Source organism: Stegostoma tigrinum, chromosome 30 (assembly GCF_030684315.1).
Source record: "Stegostoma tigrinum isolate sSteTig4 chromosome 30, sSteTig4.hap1, whole genome shotgun sequence".
In the NCBI taxonomy this organism is placed as follows: domain Eukaryota; kingdom Metazoa; phylum Chordata; class Chondrichthyes; order Orectolobiformes; family Stegostomatidae; genus Stegostoma; species Stegostoma tigrinum.
Genome location: NC_081383.1, coordinates 4,736,209 through 4,754,552, shown reverse-complemented (window position 1 = coordinate 4,754,552; position 18,344 = coordinate 4,736,209). Strand labels below are relative to the sequence as shown.

The window sequence follows — 18,344 nt, the reverse complement described above, 5'->3', positions numbered from 1 at the left end:
AATTTTTTGACTATCTTTTATTTTTAGAAAATGGTTGAGGCACTCTCAATTTTGCCCCACACAATGTTGAACTTCATTTCTTTATTTTCTGCATGTTTTTCTTCAAAATAATAATTTGGTGATTTATTTGTGAAAGGGGAGAGATTTCTGGAGTTGAAACAAATGATTAAATCATGTATGTTTTATTTGAATTTTACTTTTGGAAAGGAGTGTTTAGAATGCAGACTACTCAATCCCTCGAACCTGTTTCACCATTCAGTTAGATCTCATGACCGATCTAGCCACAATTCTAACTCCATCTACCAGGAAAATCTGCAAGTTTTGCACTGTTCACATGCTCCAGTTTTGAAATTTGCTGTGGATATTTCACTGAGAGGGCATTCGGGACCTCAATTTAGTGTCTTGTCAGAAAGACAGCGCAACGTTCCCTCAATAGTGCACTAGAGTGTCAACAACCTGCATTTAATTGGTGCTAATCGCAAAAAAAATTAAGATAATTTGCAGGAGTATTGCCAGTGCATTCAGATGTGGGATTTTGATCCACAGCTTCCTAACTCAGCCACACGTGGAACCATAACTCTCAATAACCTGAACTAACAGTAATGTTTAACTCTAATTGTTTACCAATGTCCTTTACAGAAGGAAGCTGCCATGCTTACCTGGTCTGGCCTACATGTGACTCCAGACCCACAGCAATGTGGTTGACTCTGAACTGCCTTCTGGACAATTAGGGAAGGACAATAAATGCTGCCTGGCCAGCGACAACCTTATACTATGAATACATTAAAAAAAAGAAGTCAGGTAGTTTCAGTTCGGAAATGTTCAGTCATTTTCCAGTCTCAAAAGATTCTTGAGAAGAAACTTCATGATTTTGGACTTGCATTAATTACGGAAGGAAAGAAAATTACAGACCTCGTTATGTACTTAGGAACATTGAAGGATACTGTCAGTTATTGAAAACTAAAGTTCAGAGCAGCTCTTCAGAGGAAACTTTCACATAGTCCATTGTCAAGAATGAAGAATTTACTTCTACACCTGAGAAAAAACCTCTACCCTCCCCTTCTCTCTGGAATGCTCTGAACCCCTCTGCGACTAACCCAAGTCTTCACTATTCATGTGGGAGTTTGGGATTTAAGTCATGAAAGGGAGTTGTGGACAAGCTTAGTGCAGGTTAGGACACAGAAAATAGAGATAAAGAGTTCATTCATTAGTTTGACAGGGTGTGACAAGTCGTTATTCCACAGGGAATAGTTTGGGCAAAGGAATAGAGAACATGTATCCAAACTTGCAGGTGACATTAAGTTGGGAGGCGCAATGAGTTTTGTAGTTTGGGGCAGAATTTTGCAGAGGGACTGGGACAGATTAAGCAAGTAGACAAGATGGTAATAGATGGAGTTCAATGTGAGGAAGTGCAGGGTCATCAGTTGGGATCCAGGAAGACCTACCAGGGATTTTTTTAAATAGATAGAGGATGGCAAAAGAATTTGAGTGTCCGTGTGCTCAAATAGTTAATAATTAATAGAACATAGAACATTACAGCACAGTACAGGCCCTTCGGCCCTCGATGTTGTGTCAACCTGTCATACCGATCTCAAGCCCATCTAACCTACACTATTCCATGTACGTCTATATGCTTGCACAAGGACAAACAGATCAAGGGAATGTGGCCTTTATCTCAAGTGGTTAGAATACAAAGGATATTAAATGATGTTTGAGTTGTGAGGAGACTCATTCAAACCCCATCTGAAGTACGACATTCAGTTCTGTGAACTGTACCCCAGAAAAGTTAAATTGTGCTTGGAGAAGGGGTAACATCAATTCACCAGAAAGATTCACGTGTTTAAAGGGTTAAATTATTAGGACCAATTACATAAATCTGACATGTATTCCTGTCAGTGTGAAAGGTTCAGGATGATCTAACAAGAGATCTTTAAAATGATAAATTTATTCAGTAGAGTACATACAAAGGAACTAGTTCCTCTGATGGGGAAATCAGAACAAGGAGAAATAGCCTGAAAATTAGAACTAGGTCATTTAGGAAAGGAAATCAGGAAGCTCCTCTTCCCACAGAGAGTGTGATGGATATGTTGAGCTCACTCCCCATTCGGCTGTGAATGGGCCAAGTAAAATTTTCAAGGCTGTCAAGATCAGTAGATTTGTGTAGGGTAATGGTATGAAAGTATATGGAGTGAAGGCGAGTAAATAAAGGTCATAAACAGATTAACCATGAACTGATTGAATGACATGATGTGGAGGTGCCGGTGTTGGACTGGGGTGGACAAGGTCAGAGGTCACACGGCGCTGTTCCAAAAGCTTGTGATTTCAAATAAATTTATTGGACTACAACCTGGTTTTGTGTGACTTCTGATTGAAATGACAGAATAACCCAAGGGGCAGAATGGTATTATTCTAGTCCTGTGTTCCTAATTTAAGACAGGGATTGAAACCGGAAAAGGAGAACTTGCATTTACATACTACCTCTCCAAATGTCTGCACATTTTGAAAATCTTCACTGCCAAGGAGATATTGTAGAAGTGCAGTCAGTATTACATGTAGGCAAACACTCTATAGTAAAATGAATGAGTAATATACAAATATATGAATTAGGAGCAGGTGTGGGCCATTCGGCCCCTCAAGCCTATTCTGTCATTCAATAAGATCATCGCTGATCTAATGGCACTACATTCCGCTTCCCTTTGATAACCTTTCACTTGTTTTGCTGATCAGGAATCTATCTAAATCTGCCTTCTCTTGTTTGAACAGTGAGCTTTAAGGATTGTCTGAATTAAGGACAGTGAGTGCATACCATACAATCATGAGGGTCAATCCTGGAGAGGTTTTGGGCCATACTGCCTTTTAGGTCTCAGCTGTTGCTTACTGCCCCTGGTGTGAATACATATTTGGAGACAGGTCCCTTGGTCCACCAATAATTGGTCAATAGTGGAAACTGTGATAACAGCAATCCTCTGCCACCTAGAAACTCCTGTACCCATTGCATGGTCTTGCTAGTTTAGAGTGGGGCATGTGTGGGAGCCAGATAACATTGAGTCATCGAGTCGTACAGTGCTTCAATCCAACCAATCTGTGCCAAACATAATCTCAAACTAAACTAGACCCACCTGCCTGCTCCTGGCTCATATCCCTCCAAACATTTCTTATTCAAGTACGTACCTAAGTGTCTTTTGAACATTGTAACTGTGCCTGTATCCACCACTTCCTCAAGAGGTTCAGTCCACATGCGATCTACCATCTGTGTAAAACATTTGACCCTCCTGTCTTTTTTAAATCTCTCTCATCTCACCTTAAAAATATGTTGCCTAGTCTTGAAATCTCTCACATCCTAGGGAAAAGATGCCTACCATCCACTTTATCAGTACCCCTCATGATTTTATAAACCTCTAACTGATTGATTGATTTTATTGTCATGTGCGCCGAAATACAGTAAAAAGCTTTGTTTACGAGTGGTGCAGGCAGATCACAGCAAGCAAAGGATGTATAGATTAAAAAGACTCAGAAGCATACAGGTTTGAGACTAGAGTCCACTCAGTAGCCTAAAAATGCCTAGAAAGAAGCTGTTCCTGAGCCTGCTTGTGCGTGTGTTCAGGCTTCTGTATCTTCTGCCTGATGGAAGAGGTTGTAGGAGATCACTACTGAGGTGCAATGGGTCTTTGATGATGTTGAAAGCCTTTCCGCGGCAATGAGCCATGTAGGTAGAGTCCATGGATGGAAGGTTGGCTTCAGTGATGATCCGGGCTGTGGACACCACCTTCTGTAGTTTCTTACATTCCTGGGCAGAGCAGTTACCGTACCAGGCCGTTATGCACCAGGACAGGATGCTTTCAGTGGTGCATCTGTAGAAGTTGGTGAAGTCACCTCCCACCCACTTATGCTCCAGTGAAAACAGTCCCAGTCTTTATAACTCAAACCTTCAATTCCCTAGAGATTAATATGACCCTTTTGATCACCTAAAGAGGCCAGGGAGGGATTTGCCAGATTTATTTATCATTAAATGGGCCCTGTATTCCATGTGCCTTTTGGATTATTAACAATGACATTTTTAATCATCTACGTTCATGTGCACAACAGAGTCTTTGGAACATTGGCGTTTTGAGCTTTCCACCTTCAGCAACCGAAGTGCTAAACCCTGGAATGTTCTCCCCAAACCTCTCCCACTTTTTTAACCCAGCAATTGGTCGCCTGTCCTAACATTCTCTCGTGATGTTCGGTATCATACTGTGTTAAAGTCGCTGCATAAGTGCAATGTTAATGTAGCACTCAGTTTTATGGACAGCGAGTTTGCAATGCAAAGTGCTGCCTAGAGCATGGGTTCAATTCTTTCAACAGGCTGAGGTTACTATGAGGGACTCCCCTCAACCCTTCCCCTAGCCTGAGGCATGGTGACCCTCAGGTTAAACTACCAGCAGTTGTGTCTCTGTAATGAGAGAACAGGATACTTCACTTTTATTTTTAATGTGCACCACCATCAGGAGAGGAGAAAACTGGCATTCAAAATAATTAAACAATTGAGCATTTACCAGTAATTCCAAGCGGTAAAAGAGAAACAAATTTGTGAAACTGTAGCCTGTGCTGCATGATAAATTCACCTCCCATGTCACTGAAAGGTTTGTTCAGGGCTATCGGCTACAGTGTGCTGATTTTGAAATTGCCCCCATCTCAGTTTAAGCCTAGTGATTGTTGTGTGGATGTTGGAGAGAGAGACTTTGCCAAGTTCACACGGCTGTGCTATTTTAATGGAGATGTAAGCCTGTTCCAAATGAACAGGGTCTCTTTTGCTCTCTCTCTCTCTCGCTGTTAAACCAGGCACAGAGTGGCAGTGTAACAATGTATTATAAGGCCTGTACGCTAATTATCACTTAACAGCAGCTTCTTGGCTTTCAATGTCTCCCCCCACCCCCCCTCCACCACCACCACCTCACCCACTTCTCTGAAAAAATAAGAGATGTTTTGGCACTGAGTTTAAGGCAGTGCTTAATTCAGGGAGGGTCTGCCTCAATTGAATTCATCCCTTTTAAACTGCTGTTGGGCATCTATTATCTCATATGCAAATAGTAGGGATATGGGAAACTGCGCAGAAAAAAAATATTTCAGTCATCAATATCCAACTTCTGAACGCACTAACTCCCACGGCGTGCTGGATTCTCACTGAGACATAGAACATAGAACATAGAACAGTACAGCACAGAACAGGCCCTTCAGCCCACAATGATGTGCCGACCATTGATCCTCATGTATGCACCCTCAAATTTCTGTGACCATATACATGTCCAGCAGTCTCCTAAATGACCCCAATGACCTTGCTTCCACAACTGCTGCTGGCAACGCATTCCATGCTCTCACAACTCTCTGCGTAAAGAACCTGCCTCTGACATCCCCTCTATACTTTCCACCAACCAGCTTAAAACTATGACCCCTCGTGCTAGCCATTTCTGCCCTGGGAAACAGTCTCTGGCTATCAACTCTATCTATGCCTCTCATTATCTATGCTCATGAAGTCCAATTTCTTCCTTTCTGGGCGCACAATGGCCTCTTTAACATGGTTTCTTTCTCTCTGTCTCTGGGCTAAACAGCGTCTGCAGATGGCAATTATCCAAGTGGAAGGGGGTGGCGAGGTGGGGGCCTGTTGAAAAAAGGAGGGAGATGAAGAAAAGTCGAGAGGGTGAGACAACATGAGGCGAGTGGTCAGGTGCTTGTGGTAGTGACCCTAGCCCAAGGCTGGGAGGCTTTGGGTACAAATCCTACCTGCTCCCGAGGTGTGTAGTAACATCTCTGATCTGGTTGATTTGAAAATATCTACAATTTAAGGGCACTCGAGAGAGGCATGGAAGCCAGGATAGAAGCTCCAGTGGGGAATATTGGGAGAAAAGACATGTGTAAAACAAGAAAGGCTGATTATATTAATGAGCATTGGGTTTTTACAAGGCATTAAGGGACTGCATTAATCTGCTGAGGCAGATGGACTTGATTGTTCATATCTCATGTGGTGGGGGAGGGGACAGATGGGTGGGTGGCGGAGACAGGGGCTTGTTGGGTGGGAGTTTGCGAATTCAGATGAACCGCAGTGTGTTGGTGAGAAACAGGCAGTACTGGAGACAGCTCGAGAGCCATTGCATGCCTGCGCAGCGGGGTGAAAAGGACCCAATTCAAGTTCAAGGTCAGAGTTGACATTCAGCTGTCAAAACGGTCTATGTTGCTGTCCTGCCTTTTGTTCTACACGTTGATTTACATTCGTTGAATTATTTAATGTCCAAAATCGCATCGCAGATGCACCCCCACCATCCAACAGCCCCTCTTTGTTAACCAGACTGTATTAACGGGACACAGCGATTCCTCTCACTCTGTGTCTCTCTCTTTTCTCTCAGAGAATTTATAGTTTTCCAGTTGATGCCAAGTTAAAACAAAATCAGGAAATTAAACTTGGGCATGGGGTTTTACACAGTTTTGGTCTGGGGAGATTAAACTGAAGCCCCATGCATCCAGGAATGTTTCCAGGAACCCTTACACAGCGCCACAGAAATTTCTCGAATAGAACCGGCACATCTGTCAAGTCTCATTTTCAGCAACAAACTGTGAAGAATGGATCCAGCTTCCAACTATTGAATACACTGTTAAAAAAATCATTTTCATATATTCACAGGAACCCTACAGTGCAGTCAGAGGCCTTTCATCCCATTGCATCTGCACTGACCTTCCGAAGAGCAACCAAAATAGAGCCACTCCCCATCCCTATCCCCGTAACCCTGCATCGACCATAGCTAACCCACCCAACCTGCACATCCCTGGACACTTTTCACCCATTTCACTAACCAACCTGCCCAGTAAGAGCCATGAGCCTTTTCAAAAAGTAATTTTTCACTGTGTTATGTGTGCCAGGGTTGGGGAACCTGGTGGCTGTAACAAGATTGAGGTGATTGTTATCACTGCATTGTGACTCACCACACAGTGAGGAGGGTCATATGTATCAAGCATGACTTCAGAGTCACACACATGTAAACTGAACTGAAGTCCCTTGTATGGCCTTGAAGGAGTCAGAAGTCACGCAACACCAGGTTATAGTCCAACAGGTTTATTTGAAATCACAAGCTTTCGGAGCGCTGCTTCTTTGTCATCTGATGAAGGAGCAACGTTCTGCAAGCTTGTGATTCCACATAAATCTGTTGGACTATAACCTGTGCAACTTCTGACTTTGTCCATCCCGGTCCAACACCGGCACCTCCGCATCTTGTCTTAAAGGAGTGCAGCATCATTGGGCACAGGGAGAGTGGGACTGGGTAAAGGAGGGGCAGCCATGGCTATTTCTGTCATTCATTGTCTTTTGAGGATAATTGGTTCAGAAGAACTAACATCAATTGAAATAGACTTGCCTATGGGCTGTTCATGCATTTTTTGAGATATTGACCTGGATTCCAGGATGAATTCCCTTGTCCTCTTTCATGGGATCATTCACATCCACTGGATAAAGAGGACCTTAGTTTAATTTCCCAACAAAAAGATAGTGTTTCATAAATGTTATAATCACAAAAAAACTAGCTTACTAGTTCAGCGATAGTAAGGAAGGAAAATGGAATGTTTGCTTTTATTTAGTAGGGAATGGGTTTTAAAAAAGGGAAGTCTTGCTAAAACTAGGCCACAATCAGACCACTGCTGGAATACTGTGAACATCATTAGAACCCCTTTCTCCCCCGAACCCCTACTCCCAACTTACTGCAATCTAAGAAGAATGAATCTGGCTTCTTCCTATTGAAGACTCTGTTAAAAATCCTTTTCATTGATTCATGGAATCACTACTGTGCAAATAGAGGCCTTTTGGTACATTGAGTATTACTGGAGGTATTCAGGAGAAGGTTCACTTGGCAGACCCCAGGTATGGAGGGACAGAAGAATGAGGAGAGTTTGAGTAGGTTGGGCTTGTCGTCATTGGAGTTTCGAAGAGTAGAAAGCGACCTTACTGGAACATTCAAAGTTCGTAGAGGAATTGACAAGATGGATAGAGAGAGCTTGTTTATCCTTGTGGGACGGTGTAGGACCTGAGGGCATAATCTCAGAGTATGGGGTCGCCCATTGATGACAAAGGTGAGGAGGAATTTCTTCTCTCAGATGGTAGTGAATCTGTGGAATACTTTACCGCAGAGGGCTGTAATGACTGAATTATTTAGAAATTTCAAAGTTGATGATAGACAGATTTTTAATCAGAAAGAAATTAAGAATTATGGCAGGAAAGTGGAGTTGAGAATGATTGGATCAGCCATGATCTCATTGAATGGCTGGGAAGGCTTGATGTGCTGAATAGCCTACTTCGGCTCCTATGTCTTAGGGTTTTCCAAAAGTATTGCACCAGGAGTCTTATTCCGTAACTTTCACCTTGTATCTCTGCAGTAGGAAGTCGCAGTCTTCCGACTAAAAGGTGAGAGAACCACCCACTGAACTATAGTTGAAAAAAAAGACTGGTGGAGAAGACCATATTCAGCATTGATCGTGGAATGTACCTTAAGTTGCTTCAGAAAGTGAAAGCCGCGCTAAAGGCATGAGTTGGGCTGACTAGATTCTTACAGTGGTGAAATGGTTAACTCAGCAAATCCCAGAGCATCATCAGAAAACTCAAAACAAAGTGCCTGCATATGACAAATAAAATGTTGCAAGAAGCTCAATTTCTTTAAATGTTTCGTACACCTACCCAGGGCCAACCAATAACCAGTGGTATGATGAGGAAAATTTAGAATCCCAATTCTATGTGAAACATTTCCTATTTGCTCCCTTTCTTACTTGAATGTCTGAATGTGTTCTACATTGTGGTCTCATGACTTCTGCTGAATGTACAATACCTCGAGCATGTGGCCATTCTTGATGGGAAGACATGGTGTGCTTCCACTATGAAGTTATCACCCTGAGACCAAGCTTGTCCTCAACTATCATTCCTAGATAAGAGCTGTTTGACAGGGATAATTGGTCAATTAATCCTCCCAAAGCCAGAGACCCTAAAGACAATCATATCAGACATTCTACCATCCTGACTGGGACCAATGACCATGACACAGACTTGGGCTGGAGGCAGCTTTCAGAGATAATGGGAATTTCTCTGAGATAATAGGAACTGCAGATGCTGGAGAATCCGAGATAACGAAGTGTGGAGCTGGATGAACACAACAGGCCAAGCAGCATCTTAGGAGCACAAAATCTGACGTTTTGGGCCTAGACCCTTCATCAGAAAAAAGGATCTAGGCCCGAAACATCAGCTTTTTTGTGTCCATCCAGCTCCACACTTTGTTATCTTAGAGGTAGCTTTCACCCTGCTTTGTAGAGCTCAGTGTTTACCAGCAGAAGCAGCAGTGGATCATAGACAGTGAGCCCTTAAATACCAAACCCATCTCATTCCACGTGTGTGTCTCTGGGTCAGAAAGTTATAGGTTCAAGTCCAGTTCCCGGTACTTAAATACAAAACTAGGTTAACATTACCAGCGCTGTGCTGAAAGAGTGCTGCATGGTTGAAGGAGCCATCTTTGAGAGGAAAGTGTTCAGTCAAAACCCCAGCTGCCAACCTAACTGAATATATAAGAAATGCAATTTTCCTTGTTATGATGGTCAGCATTAATCCCTCAAGCAGTATCAATGGAACAGATGGTCTGCTCTTGTAGCTCATTACTGGTTTTGGGACCTTATGGGGCTTAAACTGGGAGGGGGGGGATATTGTGCTTGTTGTTGGGATATGGATATCACTGATAAAGTCAGTCTTTATTTCTCACCCTTAATTGGCCCTTAAGTTGTCCACCACTTGCTAGTAATTGCAGTCAGTGAGGTGAAGTTGCTAATAGGAAGGGAGTTCCAGGCTGGTTCTTTAAGTCAGGTTGAAAATCAGCAGCCTATCACATCTGACTGATGAGTTGAGAGGGGCACCAACCATTGGCACTTGGTACAAAGGCCAAGTTTCATCCTGATTTTCCATGAATACAGCAGAGCTGGGGACCTGGTCTATTCAGGACAAACAGCCCTCACATACACCATTCCCAGCTTTTCATTGTGGGATTGTAAATCTGAGGCTCAGATGAATCTCAGGCCCTAGCCTGAGCTACATCATTCTGGTGATGTGTTTTGTTTTTAATGTCATTGGCCAGGGGTGGGCTCAATGCCCAATGACAAATGCTGAGAGCTTCCTGAAAACGGGGGCTGGGTGTTTGGTAACTTCACTGAAAGCAGACAAGAGCTGTATTTGGGGCTGTCATTCAGTGCCAGTGGCTTCTGGAAAGGCCATGGAAGTGAGGGAAACGGAATGTAGCTTTGCACAACGAGGTGAAAGCTTGTGCTACTGAAATGGGGACACAGATTTGTTTCCAAGACAGCTGCAGAGGAATATATTCAGGCTCTGCGGCAAACTTGACAGCTGTGCACCAATGTCTACAAGATTGGATTCACCAGGGAAAACAAATTTGAGAGCAGCAGAGCAAGGTTCTGAAGGGCCTATTAAATAGCAGTGAAAGCAAACACTCATCCCTCACCCAAAAAAACACCCCCACACCCCACCTTTGAAACTTCAGAACTGTCCTGTAGTTCCTGAATCCTGACACAACCTCTGTAATCTTTAATGCCCACCTGCACCAAATCCCAGTGTCGCAGTGTTTTGAAAATCCCAGCCCAGGTCTCTATTTTACTTCACTCAATCTAACCTCCATCCACAGAAAGAGAAACAAAACATCTCAACAAAGATCGCCAAAATAAAAGTGAATTCAATATAAATCTGTGTTGCTATTTAGTTTAGGGCTTTGTCTTTCAAAATGCAGTTTTGCTGAAAATAAAAGAGTACAGAATTTTATCTTAAAAACCAAAATTACTTTCCCAAAAACATCAATATCTGCATTAATTTGGTGCTTTTAAAATGGAAAGCCTATCAAGTTTTGTCGCACAAGTGATTGTCAAACATGGAATTGACACCAAACAAAAAGAAATTAGGTCAGACAAACTCTGTAATTAGTCACAAAGTTAGCCTTTGATGAGCAGCTTAAAGAAGGAAAGAGAGAACGATCTGTAGAGTGAAGGTGCTTAGGGATAGAATTTTGGTGCGTAATGTTAAGGCAGATCAGATGCCAAGTGTGAAGCAAAGCAAGTACAAGACAGTAAAGATCTCGTAGGCTTTCAGAGCCTGCTTTTGGGGTTGGGGGCTCCCCAGGAACATTAGCACATGAGGATGAGAATTTTAAATTTGAGATATTGGCAGAGCAGGACCAGTAAAGGTCAGCAAAAATTTTAAGAGTTGAAACACAAAGTGACAACTTTGGACAAGGCCAGAAGTTACATGACACCTGCAGTGCTCCAAAAGCTTGTGATTTAAGATAAACCTGTTGGATTATAACCTGGTGTCATGTGAACTTCTGACCTCATATTTGATCGTCATAGAACCCCACTGTTGGAAACAGGCCATTTGGCCCAACAAGTCCACACTGACCCTCCAAAGAGGATCCTGCCTAGATTCATCCCCTAAACCTGTATTTCCCATAGCTAAAGCACCTAACCTATAAATCCGTGAACACTATGGGTAATTTAGCATGACCAATTCACCTAACCTGTACATTTTTGTGCAAGGAAACCAGAGCACCTGGAGGAAACCCACAAAGGCACAGGGAGAATGTGCAAACTCCACACAGACAGTTGATCAAGGCCAGAATTGAACCTGGGTCCCTGGTGCTATGAGGCAGCAATGCTAACCACTGAGCCACTGTGTTGCCCAGGAGCTTGTCTGGGACAAAGGAGATTGGTATATAAGATTCATGACTCGCAATGTGTCAGAAGGGTGCGAGAATCATGTATCCATTACACTGACCTATAGGTCCCAAGTCAGTTACTTCAGCCTTTACAGATGTACTATAATTAAACAGTTCAGGTTTAGTGGCACCCAAAGATAACTGACATTTCTTACCTTGCTAAGACTTTGAGAAACATAGGAACAAAGAAGTCGTGAACAAGCTTAGGACAACAAGAGACCTCTTAAATAATATGAAAGGAAGGCAAATGGAGTTTGTTAGCACATGTGCATGGTCCCACACCCCTATCTCTCAACCTTCAGCAATCAGGACTCGCACCTAGTGTTCAGCATCTTTATCTCACCATCATGCTACCAGCCAAACATCCAACTCTCACTGCTCTGACTGTTCAGCGATGGCAGTCATTTCACCTAAATACTTTCCAACACAATCACTGACTTTCATTCCTCTCTCACACAGGACAAGTTAGCCTCTAGCTGGAGGTAGCAGGGCAGAATCAGACGTAGCCTACCTCCAAGATGAAGGTGTTTGTTTGTTCTCAAGATCGTGGGCATTTAATTAATTAATGTTCCGAGCTCGGTTAAACACCATGTCTACCTCTGTGCTGAACATCGTCCTTCTCTCGCTGTACACTGTTTCCCCTCTCTGCTGCCTCTGCGCCACATCCCAAGATATCTTGCTGTGCAATATTCAGGTAGGCTTTCTGCTGGCACAGCAGGAGAAAAAAGACGCTGTCTCCTCCGTCACAATTATAGAATCATACATACAGAGGAGACGTTTCTGCCTATTCAATCTGTACCATCAAAAATACACTACTACCTACATTATTCCCATTTTCTCTTCGCAGGGCCCATGACCTTGAATGTCATGATATCTCAAGTGCTCATCCAAGTACTTTTAAAAAGTTGAGGTTTCCTCCTCAACTGCCCTCCCAGGCAGTGCATTTCCAGACCCCCACCACCCTCAGGGTTTGAAGTACTTTTCCTCAAATCCACTCTAAACCACCTGCCTTTCACATTAAAGTTGCACCTCCTTGTTCTTGACCTTCCAGTTAAGGGGAACAGCTGCTTTCTGTCCATCCTGTCCATGTTCCTCATAATCTTTACAGTGTGCAGTAACACTATCTTCAAAACCCAACAGCTCAGAGTCCTAGAGATAGACAGCCTAGAACAGATCCTTTGGTCCAAGTCGTCCATGCCAACCAGATATCCTAAATTAATCTAAAATTAATTTGCCAGCATTTGGCTCATATCCCTTTAAACCTTTCCTATTCATGTACACATCTAGATGCCTTTCAAATGTTATAATTATACTAGCCTCCACCACCACCTCTGTAAGTTCAGTCTATACATGCATGCGTAAAAAAGTAACCCCTTAGATCCCTTTTAGATCTGGATGAAGGGACTGGGGGCATTCTGGCGAAGTTTGCCGATGATACAAAGATAGGTGGACAGGCAGGTAGTACTGAGGAGGTGGGGAAGCTGCAGAAAGATTTAGACAGTTTAGGAGAGTGGTCCACGAAATGGCTGATGAAATTCAATGTGAGTAAATGTGAGGTTTTGCACTTTGGAAAAAAGAATACAGGCATGGAATATTTTCTAAATGGTGAGGAAATTCGCAAGGCAGAAGTACAAAGGGATCTCGGAGTGTTGGTCCAGGATTCTCTAAAGGTTAACTTGCAGGTAGAGTCCGTAATTAAGAAAGCAAATGTAATGTTGTCGTTTATCTCAAGAGGGTTGGAATGTAAAAGCAGCGATGTGCTTCTGAGGCTTTATAAAGCTTTAGTTAGGCCCCATTTAGAATACTGTGTCCAATTTTGGGCCCCACACCTCAGGAAGGACATACTAGCCCTGGAGCGTGTCCAGCGGAGATTCACACGGATGATCCCTGGAATGGTAGGTTTAACGTATGATGAACGGCTAAGGATCCTGGGAGTATACTCATTAGAGTTTAGAAGGTTGACGGGAGATCTAATAGAAACTTACAAGATATTGTATGGTTTAGAAGGGGTGGATGCTAGGAAGATGTTTCCGTTAGGCGGGGAGACTAAGACCCGTGGGCACAGCCTTAAAATTAGAGGCGGTAAATTTAAAACTGAAATGAGACGACATTTCTTCAGCCAGAGAGTGGTGAGCTTGTGGAATTCGTTGCCACGGAGAACAGTGGGGGCTGGGACGTTGGATGCCTTCAAGGCAGAGATCAACAAATTCTTGATCTCAGAAGGAATTAAGGGCTACAGGGAGAGTGCAGGGAAGTGGAGTTGAAATGCCCATCAGCCATGATTTAAATGGCAGAGTGGACTTGATGGGCCGAATGGCCTTACTTCCACTCCTATATCTTATGGTCTTATGGTCTTATAGATCTTTCCCCTCTCACCTTGAAACTATGCCCTCTAGCTTTAGACATCCCCACTACAGGAAAAGACCTTGTCTGTTATCCATGCCCCTTATGATTTTATAAACTTCTATAAGGTCACCCCTCAACCTCCGAAGCTCCAGGGAAAATAGTCCCAGCCTATTCAGCCTCTCCCTATAGCTCAAACCCTCCAATCCTGGCAACATCCTAGTAAATCCTTTCTGAATCCTTTCAACTTTCACAATATGCTTCCCAAAGCAGGGAAACCAGAACTGCGCACAGTATAATCGTGGCCTGACCAATATCTTGTACAGCAGCAACATAACCTCCCAACTCCTACACTCAATGCACTAACCAATAAAGGCAAATGTAGCAAATGCCTTCTTCTCTGCCCTGTCTACCTGAGACTCCACTTTCAAGGAACTATGAACCAGCATTTCATGGTCTCTTTGTTCAGTATCAGTCCCCAGGACCTCACCGTTAAGTGTATTAGTCCTGTCTGATTTGCCTTTTCAAAATGCAGCATCTCACATTCATTTAAATCAAATTCAGCTGCCACTCCTCTGCTTATTGGCCCACCTGATCAAGATGCTGTTGTACTCTGGGGTAACCTCCTTCACTGTACACTACACCTCCAGTTTTGGTGTCATCTGCAAACTTACTAACCATACCTCCTATGTTCACATCCAAATCATTTATATAATTGATGGAAAGCAGTGGACCCACACCAACCCTTGTGGCATACTGCTGCTCAGATAAGAGTGACATGCCTCCTACCTTAAAGGATATTAGTGAACCTGATGGGTTTTTACAACAGCTGATGGTAATTTTATAGTTACTGTTATTATAACTAGCTTTATGTTTCGAGGTTCAATAATTCAGTCTCCCCAGCTGCTACGATAGGATTCGAACCCATTACTCTACCACAGTCAAAACTTCACTAATGCACTCCTTCACTAATGCCCTCTTAGGCAGGATGCTTCAGGCACGCTGCACCAGAGGTAGCTGGAAGCATTCCGCCTGCCAATTTGAGATAACAAGGTGTGAAGCTGGATGGACACAGCAGGCCAAGCAGCATCAGAGGAGCAGAAAAGCTGACGTTTCGAGTCTGGACCCTTCTCTGGAGACCGGAAACGCCAGCTTTCCTGCTCCTCTGATGCTGCTCGGCCTGCAGTGTTCATCCAGCTCCACATTGTGTTATCTCTGACTCCAGCATCGGCAGTTCCGATTACATCTGCCAATTTGTTCCTTCACCAGATTGCATCTCAAAGATGATATAGCTACAAATTTTTCAGGAATACACAGTCCAAAACATTTATATTTATATTTATACTTCTATGATCAATTCCTTTGTACTCCTTTTTAACTCTAACAACCAGCATTATATTATAAAGATACCATTGCTCCAGTGATAGTACTGCAGCACTGTTGCTGTTGGGAGGCTGTAATTAAAATGTGACATGTTTACATAGCAGATTCCATTATAAATGATGATGTAGATATTCATAAATGGAAATTAAAATAGACAGGAAGCACCATAGAAGTACAAGAGATTTTTTTTTTAAAAAAAGCAATCAGTAAATAAATGGTTCCTTTGGAAATCTTTACCTTTCGTTTTTTTCTTTCTTTTCTTGAAGGATGCGACCCGTTGGTGCCATTTCTCCAAACATACCCAATGCGTCTCTTGACTAAAGCTTGTGAACTTTATTAGTGTGAGTGCACTGTCTGATTAGACTACTATCCACAATAACCATTGTGCCAAGTCTGATGAGAGTTATAAAGAGTTGGAAGATTAACAGCAGGAAAAGGTACCTGGTATCAATTTCTTTTCCAACATACTTCCTCCTGAGAGTGCTGATTTTCTTTGAGTCTTTCATTTCACAGATAACTGTCATCCTTTAACATGTCATCCAACAGCCCAATCTACATATAATCAAAGCAAAATAATGCAGATGCTGGAAATCTGAAACAAACAAAGAAAATGCTGGAGAAACTCAGCAGGTCTGGCAGCACCTGTGGAGAGAGAAACAGAGATAACATTTCAGGCCCAGTGTGACTCAGCCCGAATCATTGACTTTCTTGCTCCTTGGATGCTGTCTGACCTGCTTTGCTTTTCTAGCTTCACATCTATTGACCCCAGTTTGACTCTTCTTTGGTACCCTTCTGAGTTCTGAATATCCTTCTGAATCCCAGACTCACATTGTTAACTCTATTTCTGTCCCCCCCAGACGCTGAATTTCGCCATCATTCTCTTTGTTTTTACCCATTGTTCACATCTGGCTCAAGAATGTTCCCTGGAGATACTTAAACAGTTACACTTTGAGGACAATTGCCTACCAAGAGGTACTTAAAGGAGCTGATAGTGTGAATAGAAAGTCTACAATGGGGAACTAAGGGAGTATTAACTTAAAATTCAAGCCTTGCTGCACACAAGTGATGCCCACAACATCATAAGAAACAAGACATTAAGAAGGCTTTTGGCCCCTCAAATCTGCTCTTCATTTAATAGGATCATGGCTGACCTCACATCCACTTTTCTGCCCTTTTCCCCTAACCGTTGAATCCCTGACTGATCAAGAACCTATCTCAGCTTTAAATATACACAGAGCTCTGCCCACACCCACCACAGCTCTCTTTGGCAAGGAGTTTGAAAGATTCTCAATTCTCTGTGAGAAGAAATTTCTCCTCAGCTCAGTTTTAAATTTATTCTGGATCATGTCAAGAAGCACTTACCCCCAAAAAGAGAGGTGGAAATCTGGAATCTTCTATCACTCATAAAGACTTTGGGGCGAAGGGGCCAGAGTGTTAGTTAAAGCCATCCAAATAGACATTGAGACATCTTCGTAAATTGGAGGGTTTTAAAGATTAAATATACAAACTGATTGGATGGAGCTGTTGTATGGCTCAATCATAATCCAATTAAGTGACCATTTAGCCTCAATATTTGAATTTAATGGTCCTACCCGGTTTGTATTTAGCCTTGAAGAACACAGGACATTAACTGTTCTTGTTCTTTATAGGTGTCCCCCTCACATGCACTTTCCATGCAGCCATGTAACTGGTTGAAAATGTGAAACTTTGCAGGTTTTATATCCTTTTGTAGTTCGTGGATACAGAAGGTAGCTTCCTTCAAGCATTTTGGGAATTGCTTGCTCTGTGGTCTTCAATATGAAGGAGTATCATTTCCCATTTTGGAAGCAGAGGCAGAAGGAAAGGAAGAATTTCTCTGAGATAATAGGAACTGCAGATGCTGGAGAATCCGAGATAACAAGCTGTGGAGCTGGATGAACACAGCAGGCCAAGCAGCATCTTAGGAGCAGGAAAGCTGACTTTTCAGGCTTTGGTTCTATTATATTTGTTCAGTTTGTGAGAGTAGTTTCATCCCCAGTCTACAGATAATGCAAGTAAATGAGACTGATATCTTCAAATCCTCTCACAAAATCAGGATCATGTTGGGATAAGACTGAGATTGATTCAAATTGATTGGAAACTGAACCAAACATGTTGAGATACCACTAGCAATCCAGTGCTTCTACTACTGTATGCAGTAATGTGGTAGGAGGGGGATATATTAGGAATGTTCCGAGGCTATAAATACACAAACCAGGTTAATGTTCCTGTGAGCATGAATTCAAATCCCAATATTGGAGATTTAAGTTTTAATTGGAAAATTGAGACCAATATCAGTGAAACGCGCTAATTCTACATTTCTTATTTTAATTCAGTCCATAAATATTTTGTCAAGTGAAAAGTGTCTTTAGGTCATTGTGGATGCTGTAGGCCGGAACAAACACGGAAAGTGCTGGAGGAACTCAGCTGGTACAAGTTCTTTCATTGTTTATTTCACTGTCAAGAACATTGGTCAGAATTGAACATTGGGATTGCTAAACTGACCCTACACAAACTGTTGGGTTGTGATGAAACTACAGTGATCGACCAATGAATGTCCTTTACAGGGAATACGCCTACCATCTTATCCAATCCAGGTCGTATAGACAAAGTCAGGAGTCACATGATACCAGGTTGTAGCCCAACAGGTTTATTTGAAATCACAAGCTTTCACAGCACTACCCCTTCACCAAGCACTTCACCTGACAAAGGAGCAGCTCGCTGCCAGCTTGTGATTTTGAATAGACCCGTTGGACTACCAGCTGGTGTTATGTGACTTCTGACTGACTGACACCTCTACATCAGGTCTTGTAGGAATAGGAAGTGGCTTTT

General features: G+C 42.7%; 1 long non-coding RNA gene across 4 annotated transcripts in view; it reads left to right on the top strand.

Annotated features, from left to right (window-relative positions):
• LOC125466023 (uncharacterized) overlaps positions 1-18,344 on the top strand; it is a 152,504-nt gene that overhangs the window by 120,265 nt on the left and 13,895 nt on the right. For 3 of the 4 annotated variants that reach the window (XR_007250354.2, XR_007250356.2, XR_007250353.2), the window contains one exon: positions 15,761-15,931. The exons of the other annotated variant lie outside the window; for it this stretch is intronic. This is a non-coding gene — a long non-coding RNA (uncharacterized LOC125466023). The remainder of the gene's footprint in view (positions 1-15,760; positions 15,932-18,344) is intronic. 4 annotated transcript variants of the gene reach the window in all.